The sequence below is a fragment of the Lagenorhynchus albirostris genome, chromosome 7 (assembly GCF_949774975.1).
Source record: "Lagenorhynchus albirostris chromosome 7, mLagAlb1.1, whole genome shotgun sequence".
Lineage (NCBI taxonomy): Eukaryota > Metazoa > Chordata > Mammalia > Artiodactyla > Delphinidae > Lagenorhynchus > Lagenorhynchus albirostris.
The window spans coordinates 105,207,532-105,221,686 of record NC_083101.1 but is presented as its reverse complement, the minus strand read 5'-3'; the positions used below and the strand labels follow the sequence as shown (position 1 = coordinate 105,221,686).

The 14,155-nt window shown below is 36.3% G+C and overlaps 1 protein-coding gene across 3 annotated transcripts in view; it reads left to right on the top strand.

Moving 5' to 3' along the window:
- INTS9 (integrator complex subunit 9) overlaps positions 1–14,155 on the top strand; it is a 111,615-nt gene that overhangs the window by 7,623 nt on the left and 89,837 nt on the right. Inside the window, exon 2 of one of the 3 annotated variants that reach the window (XM_060155770.1) lies at positions 12,408–12,457. The exons of the other annotated variants lie outside the window; for them this stretch is intronic. The gene's annotated coding sequence lies outside the window, so the exon portion shown is untranslated. The remainder of the gene's footprint in view (positions 1–12,407; positions 12,458–14,155) is intronic. 3 annotated transcript variants of the gene reach the window in all.

Sequence of the window (14,155 nt, the reverse complement as noted above, 5' to 3'; positions counted from 1 at the left end):
TCATGATTACACTGGCTAGAACCTCCAATACAATATTGAATAGAAGTGGTGCAAGCAATGGTGCCAGTCTTTTTTCCCCTTCCCAGTCTTAGGGAGAAAGCATTCAATCTTTCACCACTGAATACAATATGAGCTGTAGGTTTTTCATAGTTGCCCTTTATCAAGTTGATGTTCCCTTCTGTTCCTGGTTTGTTGACCATTTTTATCATGAATGGGTCTTGGATTTCATCAAATGCTTTTCCTTTGTGTATCAAGATGATCATATGGTTTTTGTCCTTTATTATATTAATATAGTATATTAACTTAGTTGAATTTTTAATGTTAAATCAATCTTGCATTCCAGGCATAATTCCCAGTTAGTCATGATGTAGAATCCTTTGTAGATATTGCTGGATTTAGTTTGCTGATATTTTGTTGACAATTTTTGCATATATATATATATATATATATATATATTCATGAGAGAAATTGGTCTGTAGTGTTCTTATGATGTCTTTGTCTGGCTTTCGTATCAGTAATATTGTTCTCATAGAATGAGCTGGGAAATGTTCTCTCCTCTAGATTCCAGAAGAGTATGTGTGAAGAATTGGTATTTCTCTTTAAATGTTTGATAGAATTCATCAATGAAGCCATCTGGGCCTGGGCTTTTCTGGGAAGATTTTTAAATGACTAAGTCAATTTCTTTACCTGCTATAGGTCTCTTCAGATTTTCTCTTTGTGCATTACATTTTTTTTTTTTTTCGGTACGTGGGCCTCTCACTGTTGTGGCCTCTCCCATTGCAGAGCACAGGCTCAGCTGCCATGGCTCACGGGCCCAACCGCTCGGTGGCATGTGGGATCTTCCCGGACCGGGGCACGAACCCGTGTCCCCTGCATCAGCAGGCAGACTCTCAACCACTGCGCCACCAGGGAAGCCCTGTGCATTACATTTTTTAAAAATTGTGATAAAATATACACAACATAAAATTTACTGTTTTAACCATTTTTAAGTGTACAGCCCAGTGACATTACATTCACATTGTTGTGCAGCCATCACCACCATCCATTTCCAGACATCACTTAGCATAATATCATCAAGGTTCATCCATGTTGTAGCCTGTGTCAAAATTTCCTTCCTTTTTAAGGCTGAATAATATTCTTTTGTATACCACATATGTTTTATACATTCATCTGTCAGTAGACACTTGGGTTGTTTCCACCTTTTGGTTGTTGTGACTAAAGCTGCTGTGAACATGGATGTACAAAAATCTGTTCAAGTCTCTGCTTTCAGATTTTTTTGGTATACGCCCAGAAGTTGAATTGCTGGATCATACAGTAATTTTAATTTAATTTTCTGAGGAACCAACATACTGCTTTCCGTTTTTTACATTCCCACCAGCGATGCACAGGGGTTCTGATTTCTCCACATCTTCACCGCTCATCAACACTTGTCATTTTATCTTTGTTCGTTTAGATAATAGCTATCCTAATGGATGTGAAGTAGTATCTCAGTAAGGTTTTGATTTACATTTACCTAATGATTGGTGATGTTGAGCATCTTTTTGTGTTTCTTAAAATAGGTAATACATGCACGTTGTTTAATTTTAAAAAAATCTGTTTAAAAAAAAGAGAGGGAAGATCCTGTGCCACCTTTATCTTCCTCCCCAAGAGCAATCTCAGTTGTCAGTTTCTTGTGGATCCTTCAGAGATATTCTGTGGAAATATACACATGTGTGTAATTTCCATTCCTTTTTTGTTTTTTACATAAATGGTGAGATACTGCCCACACTAGTTTTGCATATTCCTTTTTCTTTTTAAAGTTAGAAATGCATCTTAGAGATCATTTCATGTCGAAATTTAGAACAGCTTCATTTTATAAAACAGCATATCCACACCTAATTGAGTCTGCATTTAACAAGATCCTGGGTCATTTGTTTTCATGTTACTTTTATTCTAAACAATGAAATAGTTTCAGTACTCCTTTCAAAAAAAAATTTTTTTAATATTTGTAACAGACACTTCGTCTTTTCATTGTCTAAAGGAGGAGTTTAGAATCATGGATGTTAGGCTGGAAGGTAGAGTTCTCCTTCCTCCACATATATCCCTCCCAACTATTTGAGTATCATTCATTGTTACTTAAAGTTTAGGGCATGGTTTTTGTTGCTAATATAATATATAACATGTGAAATTAGTGTCAGCACGGCTCAAAAATATGTTCAAACTATTGCTAGAAAAAAAAGTCAGTTGCACAGTGTTTTGTTGTTTACGTATACCGTAATTTAGCTAACCAAACCTTCCTCTGTGAGCATGAGGTTGTTTCCAGTCTTTAGTGATTAGAAATCTTGTCGCATAGATAATCTCTTTTGTGAGCATTTTTGGAAGTATATCTGTAGGATATATGTCAAAGGGCATATGCATTTTTTATTTCATTTTATTGCCAAAATGCCCCCATCGCGACTTAGCAGATTACACTCTTGCCAGCAGCATATCCCAACTCACCACTACAGTGTTATCATCAAGCTGTCTTATTTTTTTCTCCTGGGAAAGTGAAAAAAATGGTATGTCATTATACTTTTTTATGTTATTTTTCTCTCATTATGTATAAGACGTGGAACATCTTTTCATATGTGTAGAAAAGCACCTGTATTTCCATTTCCTTTTCATCTCTCTTCTCCCCTACTTGATCTATTAATACTACACTGCTAAACTATTTTACCTTCTGTAGCTCTAGAGTGTATTTTAATATCTTGTAGTACTTGTTCCCACTCATTGTTCCTCACTTCAGAATTTTCCAGACTACTCTCCTTTATTTTTCATATAAAATTTAGAATTATTAGTTTCCAATAAAATCCATTTCATATTTTGCTTGGAATCAGGTTAAATTTACAGAATCTAAGGAGAGAATTGACTTATTTCTTTCAACATATCATTGAGTCTATCTAAGAACAAGAAATGTCTTTTCCTTTATTTAAACCTTTTTTTAAGCATATCTTTTTTGTTGTTACTGTAATTGGAATCTTTTCTTACATTGTTTACTTACAAGAAGGGTATTTCTTTTTTGCATTCTCTACACAGCCCTATGCTGAACTGTCTTATTTTAATATTTAGTAATCTTTCCATTTAATTCTCTTAGGTTTTTAGGTGTATAACTTTGCAGATAATTTTTTTAACCTCATTTTTTTTCCTGTGGTGTAATTACATTGGCTTATACTTCCAGAATATTTTGGAACAGCAGTGGTGGTCGTAGACATCTGTGTTCTATTTCTGATGTGAGTGGACATGATGCTTGAACTCAACATGGCACTGTTAAACATTGACTTCTGGCTTGAAATTTTTGTGTATTTTAATTTACATACAACTGCTTTCTTGCTCCAAAATTTTCTAGTCACTAAAAAAAGTGAGATTCTTTCACATAGCCCAACAGTAAGTTATTTTCTAAGAGGAAGATCTATTTGTGTTGTATTGTTTGTTCTAGGCAGTTAATTATATCTTGCAAGCCATTTCCAGACTTTTGAGAAAACAATGGTTTTTATAACTTAAAGTCTTAGGTGGTACGTAGCAGACTTGTAGAAGTAAAAGACTTCTATGACCTTAAAAGAAAATTGCAAGGTTTCCTTGGAAAATAGAACAGCCAGAAATAGTTTCTCTCTTTTTGTACTTAAGAGACAGGCCTGATAAAGGCAAGAAATGTAAACAAATTGTCTGTTAAAATAAACATAATTACCACACAAAAAAAATCTGTAGAAACAAAAAGGGATTCAGAGCCCTAGGCAGTGGCTTATTTATTTTAAACTGTATTTGAGTCAAGCTGCATAGATCCAATAGGAAGAAACTGTTGATGAACAACTGTGTGATAGTTAAAACTAACAGATAAGAGAAGCCGTACATCGTTTGGCTCTAATTGTATAGCCAATGAATGTTATTAAATGCCTACAAAACCTCGGTGCTGTGGAGCAAACTAAAGATGAGTAAGACATAGACCTTACCTCTCAGTAACTCACTATTCAACAAACCATAGATAAGTGTACTGTGTATACTATTGATGTATGTGAGTGAGTGTATGTGGTTTTAGTGACAGACTGTGATAAAGGCAATAGTAAGATCAGGATTATGAAAGATGAATTCCACCCAGAGAATCAAAGTTTCCTAGAGGAGTAAAATTTGAGCTGGCCTTGGAAAGTACCTTGGCTGACAAATACATCGGAGGAGGAACATGATGGTCTTATTCCTGGTAGTTCCTACCCTCTTCCCTACCACTCCCACCCCACAAAATAGTAATAATAATAGTAGGAGTGAGAGGAAACTTTGAGAGGTGATAGATACGTTTATAAACTTGATGGTGGTGATGGTTTCATGGATGTATACTTATCCCCAAACTCAGCAACTTATTTATATTAAATACATACATCCTTTCACATGTCAGTCACACCTCAATAGAGTGGTTTTTAAAAAGATTTGGAAGTGAGGTGTTCAGTTTTCCCATAATGTGCATATGCACTTTATATGTTTTTTGCTCTGTAGCAGTGTCTACAAAAATAGACACATTTCTGTCTTCTCACATTCTCCTAATTCATTACTTTAGAATATCAACATTTTTATTATATGTGTGTTGTTAACATCTGAAAGGTTAGTACGTGTGATTGGAGCTCTAGCTCACTGCAGTTGGGACCTTGCTGAGTGTACTAGGAACGAAAGTTAGAAAGGTAGATTGAAGCCACAGTGGTGGACTTGGAATATAAGACTTAGCGGTTTGAGAAGTAACAAAATAAGGATTTTTTTTAAGAAAAAGTTTCAGGGAAGTTTAAGAATTTTTTAACACCTAGAGCCTTTAAATTCATCCCTTCTGAAACCTAGGACAAAGGAGTTAGAAGAACTGTATTTTACACACTTAAAAACTTCGGAATGTGAAATCAAAAAGTATGATTCATTGCAGTTACAGAAAATATTTTTAAAAGTGAAATATAATCAAAATAAGAAGCATTAGGGAGCTTAGCAAATGCATCAAAGTAAATCAAAGTCAGAATTACCTACTTAGGACAAGATTTTTCTGAGCACCTTACAAGGACCTCATAAACAGTAACAGAATTAATAAATACATCAAAAAGTGAAAGGGATCCAGAGAATCAGTGGGACCAGTTGTTGGGCGCCATGTAAGAAGAGTGCCCAGATAGGAAAAAGGAGAGAACAGACACCCTCATTGATTCCTTGACGTTCACCTTTACTGAGAAAGAGTTGGGGAGCCCCATTCCTGCAGACCTGCTAAATGCGTAGAATATTCTTGGTCACATCAACAGGTTGAGTAGAGAGAAATCACCAGAAAGTGTGATGCTGTCCTCAGGGTATTTTTTTAAATAACATTTTCAGATAGTAAAACTAACATAAATTTCAAGTGCGCGTGCAGTTTGATGAATTTTTATCTAGTTATGCATCTGAGTGTGTTCTCTTTCGCGTCTGGCTTCTATAACTCAACACTTCGTTGACCTGAAAGTTTTGAAGGATGAGATTGTTGCCTTATTGGTTAAACTGTGTGACCCAGCTGTACATAGCAACCTGGTGGAGGACTGGCAAAGTGACTGTGGGATTACCATCTCCTTGGAGTGTTCTTGAGGGGGCCCTGAGATATTCAGCCTGACAAAACCTATTTCTGGGCTAGGCAAGCTGCTGCCATTCAATGGGAGATATCAGCTGAGACAACATGGTTTCTTTTATAAAGAAATCCATCCAACTAAACTGTCAGAGTTCTTCAAAGGGACTAAATAAAAGAAAACTTGTTTCTTTAGTTCACTTGAAGTTTTAGAATGCTTTTCTCAAAATAAAAATAGCTCTATTATAGAACCAATACATACTCATAATTTTTTTTCTGAATATAATGGAAAGATATAAAGAAGAAAACACAAATCACCTGTAATCTCACCACCTAGAGTAATCACTGTGTAACATTTTGGTATATAATCTCCTATGATGGATGTGTGCACTGATATCCTTTAGTTGCTCTTAGGCTATAAATCTGTTAGGATCAGATTCAGCTCTGAGTGATAAGAAGCCTGAAGTAACCATGGCTTAACAGTTTAGATGTTTGTTTCTCTCTTACAAAGGAAGTCCAGGGGTAAAGAGTCCAGGTCTGTGACCATTAGAGACCCAGGGTCTCCTGCTAGCTTGCTGCCCCACCATCTTCAATATATGCCTTACTGTTTGTGATCCAATGTGAGTTGACCAGCTCAGGCCATCAGATCCTTTTTCTAGACAGCAGGAAGGAGGAAGGGACAGGGAAAGGCATGCCCTTTCCCTTTGATTATTTCTCAGAGTTGCACACATAGACTTCAATATATTCTTTTTGGCCAGAATTTACATGAAGTTACATGACTACAGTTAGTTGCAAGAGAGACTGGGAAATCTCTATTCCAGGTGGCCATAATTCCAGCTGAGATTTGGGGTTCTCCTGTGAAAGGGCGAAGGGGAATACAGATAATGAGACAACTTTCTGTTACAAGCCTTTCCATTTTGAATGTTCATGAGCTCATTTTGAATCTTTTTATAGTATTACGTTGTATGGATTTATTCTGCTATTGAACATTTTAGTTTCCATTCACTACTATCCCACACAATACTAAAGGCAACGTATTTTTATTTACATTTTTTTGCACCCATCTGGGTGTTTGCTTAGTGTCAATTCCTTAAGTAAAATTGCTATATATGCACATTTTAAATTTTGATTCAGTATTGCTCTTCAGATACTCTTTCCTTTTCACTCAACAGAGGTAAATGAAAGTTTCCATTTCCCCACATCCTCATGATCAGTTTCTTTATCCTGTGCTAGTGTGCGGAGAGAGCATTTTCTCTCAGCGTAGAGAGAGACAGCCAACAATGTTTGTTCCCAAGCCAACCCCTGTTTTCCTTCCCTCACTCTTAATATTTACTGTCAACACTCCCACCCTTCGTGAGCTTCTATTGGGGGCAGGGGGGGGTGTTGCTTTTTATGACAACTCTCTCCTTCTTTACTCATTTTCATGGAAAGCCAAGTCAGAGGACAGGATAAGCAAGAGGGAGCAGCCATAAGTGTCAGCTACCCAGCTGTGGGTGATGTTTAGCCACGCTCCAACCAGAAAGTGGCTTCTCTGTGTTTACCATGCATGCTAGAGATTTGCTGCTCAAGTGGAAAATTAGCCCTCTATTTTATCCAGCTGTGTAGTCAGTGTGACAGTGAGTGCGATTGGCACCTTTAACAGCTCTCCTGCAAGATAGAATCAAGAGATAAAGTGGAAGAAAGTGAAAGATTACCAAATAAAATTGAAATGTATTTATAGAAATTTCTGAGTGTTGGAGGACCTGGCCCAAAATTCTTAGCAGGGGTAATAGTTCCAAATTAGGCAGGTTTGGCTCAGTGGAAGCCAGTTTAACTCAGGATGCTGTGGTATCAGGCAGGGATTCTCCACAGAGTGTGCTTTCCCCTTTCCTGCTACACTAAGAATCTTCTTATACACCCTGTTAGGGCATGGCGTGTCTTCTAGCAAGCTATAGTTATCGATGGCTGTAAATGTGTATACTCGGGTGTGTAGGTGCAGAGGAAAGTTCACAAGCCTTGGAAGAGCTTGGTTCCTCATTTTTAAAAGAGGTATTTGGACTAGATTATCTTAGAATCCCTTCCATCTTATAAATCATGTAATTTCTTATTTGCATAGAGCTAGTTATAAAAGAACACAGTGGCATAGATATTTCTTGACTGGTTATATAAAAGACCAAAGAGTTTTGGTTGACCCAGTGAAATGATAGAATAATGAGAGACAATATTTTTGTGTTAAAAGAGAGCTTAGAAATAATCTAGTCGGGACTTCCCTGGAGGTCCAGTGGTTAAGAATCCACGCTTCCACTGCAGGGTAACAGGTTCTATCCCTGGTTGGGGAACTAAGATCCCGCATACCCCATGGTGCAGTGAAAGGGAGGGAGGGAGGGAGCGAGGAGGATGGGAGGAAGGAAAGAAAGAGAAAGAGAGAGGGAAAGAAAGAGGAAGGAAGGGAAAGGAAAGGAAGGAAGGAGAGAGAGAGAGGGAGGGAGGGAGTGGGAGAGAGAGAGAAAGAAAGAGAGAAAGAGAAAGAATCTAGTCAAGTCTCCAGAAGAAGATATTTGAGGCCCAAAGAATTTAGGGAATCGTTTGGATTAACACTAATTTAGAGGCAGAGTTAGAACTAATGCTTTATGACTAGGTTAAAGGAGATGTTGGATACTATGGTGTACAGCTCAGCAGTAAGATCTGACTCTGGTTTATTTAAGCTAAAAATAAATTTTCACTTTGGAAAACAGTTTGGTAGTTTCTTAAAAGGTTAAACATATATAGCCTAGCAATTCCACTCTTAAATTTTTACCCAAAGGAAATGAAATTGTATGGCTCTACAAAAATCTGTATGTGAATATTTATGGCAGCTTTATTCATAGTTGTCAAAAACTGAAAACAACAACCCACATATCCATCAGCTTGTGGATGTTATCAATAAACATCTATGGTACATCCATACAATGGAATACTTCTTAGCAATTAAAAAAAGAGTGGGCTATTGATATAAGCAACAACAAGGATGACTCTCAAAAGCATTATACTGGTAATGTTCGAGATTTCCAGTTGCTCTACATCCTTGCCAGCACTCGTCAGTCTTTAGTTTTGACCCTTGTAAGAGTGTAGTGGTACCTCACTGTGGTTTTAATTGGTATTTCTCTAAGGACTCATGTTTAGCATCTCTTCATTTGCCATCCTTATGTCTTCTTCAGCGAATGCCTCCTCACATATTTTACCCATTTTTATTGCATTGTTTATGCTGTTGTTGAGTTGTAAGAATTCTTTTTTTATAAAACATAAAAATGATACTTTATTAATGTGAATTTATTTTCTAAGTTAAAAATCGTTACATTTATGTACCATAAAATCAGTCAGTGAGGAAGAATGAGGCTCTTCTGATAAACACAAAAATCTGAAATCTAGGGTCAGGGAACTACCTTCCTGTATTAACATTGAATTTATTTGTGTTTTTCTAAAATAAATTTATTTATTTATTTTTGGCTGTGTTGGGTCTTTGTTGCTGCACGCAGGCTTTTTCTAGTTGTGGCGAGCGGGGGCTACTCTTTGTTGCGATACGGTTGCTTCTCATTGCAGTGGCTTCTCGTTGCGGAGCACAGGCTCTAGGCACTCGGGCTTCAGTAGTTGTGGCATGCGGGCTCAGTAGTTGTGGCTCACGGGCTCTAGAACGCAGGCCCAGTAGTTGTGGCGCACGGGCTTAGTTGCTCCGCAGTATGTGGGATCTTCCCGGACCAGGGCTCGAACCGTGTCTCCTGTGTTAGCAGGCAGATTCTTAACCGCTGCGCCACAAGGGAAGCCCAATTTATTTGTTTATTACTTTGGCTGGAGTTGTAAGAATTCTTTTTAATTTTCTGTTTTCAAGTTCTTTATCAGATACGTGTGTTGTAAATATTTTCTCCCAATCTCTGAGTCACCTTTCGTTTTAAGGGTGTCTTTTGAAGAAGTTTTAAATTTTTATTAAGTTCAATTTATAGGTTTCCTTTTCATGTTCTTGTTCTTTAATCTAAGAAATCTTTGCCTAAGTTTCCCTCTCTTTTTCTAGAATTGCCCTATCCTATACAGTATCCATCAGTTGCATGTGACTATTAATCAATAGAATTTAAAATTCTATTTTATTTTAATTAATTAAACTTTAAATTAAAAGCTGATACTTGATTCAGTTATTGAGGAAATTTTAAGTATGTTCAGAAGCTCTATCTAAAATCTAACTAAAACTATTAAAAAAAGAAAACTTTATCATGACTTTATCATGGGACTTCCCTGGTGGTCCGGTGGTTAAGATTCTGTGCTCCCAATGAAGGGGGCCCAGGTTCAATCCCTGGCCAGGGATCCCACATGCCACAACTAAGAGCCTGCATGCCGCAACTGAAAGATGCCCATATGCCACAACTAAAGATCCCGCACACCGCAATGAAGATCCCGCATGCCGCAACTAAGACCCAGCGCAGCCAAATAAATAAATTAATTAATTAATATTTTTTTAAGAAAAGTTAGGGACTTCCCAGGCAGCGCACTGGTTACAAATCTGCCTGTCAATGCAGGGGACACGGGTTCGAGCCCTGATCCAGGAAGATCCCACATGCCACGGAGCAGCCAAGGCCGTGTGCCACAACTACTGAAGCCTGTGGTCTAGAGCCCGTGCTCCTCAACAAGAGAAGCCACGGCAATGAGAAGCCCGAGCACCTCAAGGAAGAGTAGCCCCCGCTCAACTAGAGAAAGCCCGTGCACAGCATTGAAGACCCAACGCAGCCAAAAATAAATTAATTAATTAAAAAAAGTCAATTCACTTCCCCCACCTTAACAAGTCAAATTGTTGTTGTTGTTTTTTAAATGACTATCATTAGGAAATGCCACATTTTTTAAATGTTAAAATATACTAGCGTACAACTTCTCAGGGATATGGAAATGACTGTCGGCAGTCTTAATTAACTAATTGAATGCTCTCCCTTCTTGGTCTGTTCCAAGCTGTCTGTCTTAGAAGTAACCTAACAGGGGTTAGGTAGTGGTTCAACAGGGAAACAATATTGAGGGAGAAGTTAGAAAAATGACTAGAAAAAACTATAGTCACTTTTATTGCTGAGATTCTTGGATTTTTTTTTTCTATCCAACTATCCTATCCATATCAAATCTGTTGCTCTTAGTATAATACACTGTTACATTTTTTCTTCTTTCTAACATATTAGTGGAATGATTTAAGAGAAAGTATTTGGAACTTGTACTCGTTTGAGTGCAAAATCAGTTTGTTATTAACTGGGTGACCTTGGGCCTTGACAACTGGATCGGTATCGATAGTATTTACTTCACTCAGTTTTGGGGTAAGAGCTAATTAAATATTGTATAGAAAATATTTGTCAATAATTCTTATTGTTAGTGAAGGTAATTCATACAATGATATTTTCAATTCCTACTCCTTTCTAAGCAAGGGTCTACTTTTATTTTTAGAATTCTCTTTCAAGCGTCAGCTTTGATGTGTATTTTTATGAATATGTATGTTTTATAAATATAACTATCATATTAATATAACATTTCTGGTAATTAGATAATTATCAATATCATTTGAAAATCTTCTCATAAAATTAAAAAGCTTTGCTGAATCTTGTTAGAGAAGTGTTTTGCCAAACTGCATAAGACTATAAAGCATCAAGGAGTTTATTAAAGTTACTAACGTAATCTCAAAAATTTAGACAAAACTGGGAGTTAGTTTTGTTTCCTTCCTCCAAGGCAATATCTTGTTGAATCATGAGGTAGCAGTCTCACTTTATTTCATTTCCATTGCCATGTCAGTAGTTGTAAGTGTTGTTCACTTTGCATCAGGACAAATATAGTATCAAAATGAAAATCATGAACTATTAATCATTAGTAGTTCCTTGAAAATTAACAAGTATACCTAGCAAATGCTATACTAATACTAAAATATCCATTAAGATCTCTTAGATTTTATTTTTGTACCATGAGACTTTTGTCATAAGGAAAAGAGCACTACAAATTTTGACAATAGTAGGAAAGGTATAGTTACATAATTCTGATGTCTGCGGAGAGGTGTCTGATAACCATACAGGAAAGACACTCTTGGCCTCATTACTAACATTAAATAGATGTTAATAGTTTACCTTTTTTTTTTTTAGATCAGATCTCCTTCCTCCCCTCCCCGCTTTTGACATAAGTTGTATCTAAAGCTAAGATCCCCAACCTTTACTTTTCCTCCCTCTCCAGAGGTTACTACTTTCTTCAAGTTGATGTGTATCATACCCATATGTGCTTTTATTAGTTTAGTATATGTTAAGGTGTGTCTATATTCAGTATTATTAGTTATTGCCAAATTATCCTCCAGAATGATTGTACCAATTTATACTACATTTTGACTACATATTTCCAATACATTGTATTATTAGTCTAATTTTAGCCTATCTAAATTGTCTTATTTAGCCTATCAATTATTGTTTTATTTTGCATGTCCTTGATTCTAATGATACTGAGTTCTTTATATCTTTATTTTTTGACCACTCTTTTTTTTCCCATTCTGTTGGGTTTTTTTGGTTTTTGGTTTATTTCTTTTTGGCTGCACTGTGCAGCATGCTGAACTTCCCCAACCAGGGATCCAACCCATGCCCTCTGCAGTGGAAGCGCAGAGTCTTAACCACTGGACCGCCAGGGAAGTCCATTTCTGTTGAGTTTTAAAATCTTTTTATTGTTGTTGATTTGTACGAGCTTTTTATACTGAATAGGTTCCCAATGCTTTTTTTAATAACACATAATGGAAATATCTTCTCTCAATCTCTGGCTTGTGTTTTCACTCTGTTAATGGTGTCTTTTGAAGATTTTCAAAGTACCATAGTCAAATATATGAATCTTTGTCTTACAGTTTGTGCTTCTTTTCTCTTAAGAAATTCTCCACTATCCCAGAGTGATAAGGTATTTTCCTCTTTTTGTTTTATTTTTCACTACAAGTTGTAAAGTTTTTGTCTTCATATCTTAAGTATTTAAGGCATCTGGAATTAATTTTTTTGTGTGGTGTGAAATAATTTTTTCCAAATGGGTTACAAACTTTCCCAGCACCATATGTTGACAATGGTACTTTTAGCATATGTCCTAGACATGTATGTGTCTCTTTTCTGGACTGTTTATTCCTTTTCCATTGGTCCATTACCTATCTTAGTGCAACATCCTACTGTTAATTACATTATAGTAAGTTGTAATACCAGAAAACTTAAATCCTCTCTAATCATTGTTCTTTAATATTTTTTAGCTAATCATAGCCCTTGACTCTTTCATATGATTTTTTTTTAATTTTATTTATTTATTTATTTTTGGCTGTGTTGGGTCTTCATTTCTGTGCGTGGGCTTTCTCTAGTTGCGGCGAGCGGTGGCCACTCTTCATCGCGGTGCATGGGCCTCTCACTATCGCGGCCTCTCTTGTTGCGGAGCACAAGCTCCAGATGCGCAAGCTCAGTAGTTGTGGCTCAGGGGCCTAGTTGCTCTGTGGCAGGTGGGATCTTCCCAGACCAGGGCTCGAACTCGTGTTCCCTGCATTGGCAGGCAGATTCTCAACCACTGCGCCACCAGGGAAGCCCTCATATGATTCTTAATTTCCATAAAAAGTAGATTAGTGAGAACTGATTTTTTTTTTTTAGTAGAGAGATTTATTTTAAGGAATTGGCTTACTTCACGTATAACGTAAGAACCTTACAACGGTGTACTTCCAAGTCCTCCCTCCCATTCTTTGTGCTGTGGTGCTCACACATTTTATTTTTATACATGTTATAAATTCCACAATATGTTGTTACCATTTTTCCTTTAGACAGTTAATTATGTTTTTAAACAATTTTTAAAAGAAAAGTAGCTTTTTATATTTTCTTTTATTTTTACCACTTTCAGAGTTCTTCACTTTTTTTATAGATTCTATTATAATCTTCCTTCTTTCTAAAGAACTTCCTTAACATTTTTGTAACAGAGTCTGTTGGCAATGAATTCTCTCACCTTTTATTTGTCTCAGTCTTTTTTTTCAGCTAAGTTTCCCTTTGTTTTTTACCTTTTTTCTTCCAGTTTTAATGAGATATAATTAACATACAGCACTGTATCAGTTTAAGGTGTACAGCATAATGATTTAACTTACATATAGCACAAGATGATGACCACAGTAAATTTAGTGAACACTGATCATTTCATATAGGTATAAAATTAAAGAAATAGAAAAATTTTTTTTCCTTGTGATGAGAACTCTTAGGATTTACTCTCTTATCAGCTTTCATATATAAGATAGAGCAGTGTTAATTATATTTATCATGTTATACATTATATTCCTAGTACTTACCTATCTTATAACTGGAAATTTGTACCTTTTGACCACCTTCATCCAATTCCTCCTCCCCCCACCCCCACCTCTGGTAACCACAGATTTGATCTCTTTTTCTATGAGTTTGTTTGTTTGTTTGTTTTGAAGTATAATTGACGTATAACTATTAGTTCCCATTACACAACATAGTGATTCAGTATTTCTATATATTTCAAAATGATCACCATGATAAGTCTAGTACCATCTGTCACCATACAAAGATATTATATAATTATTGATTATATTCTCCACACTGTATATTTCAAACCCATGACTCA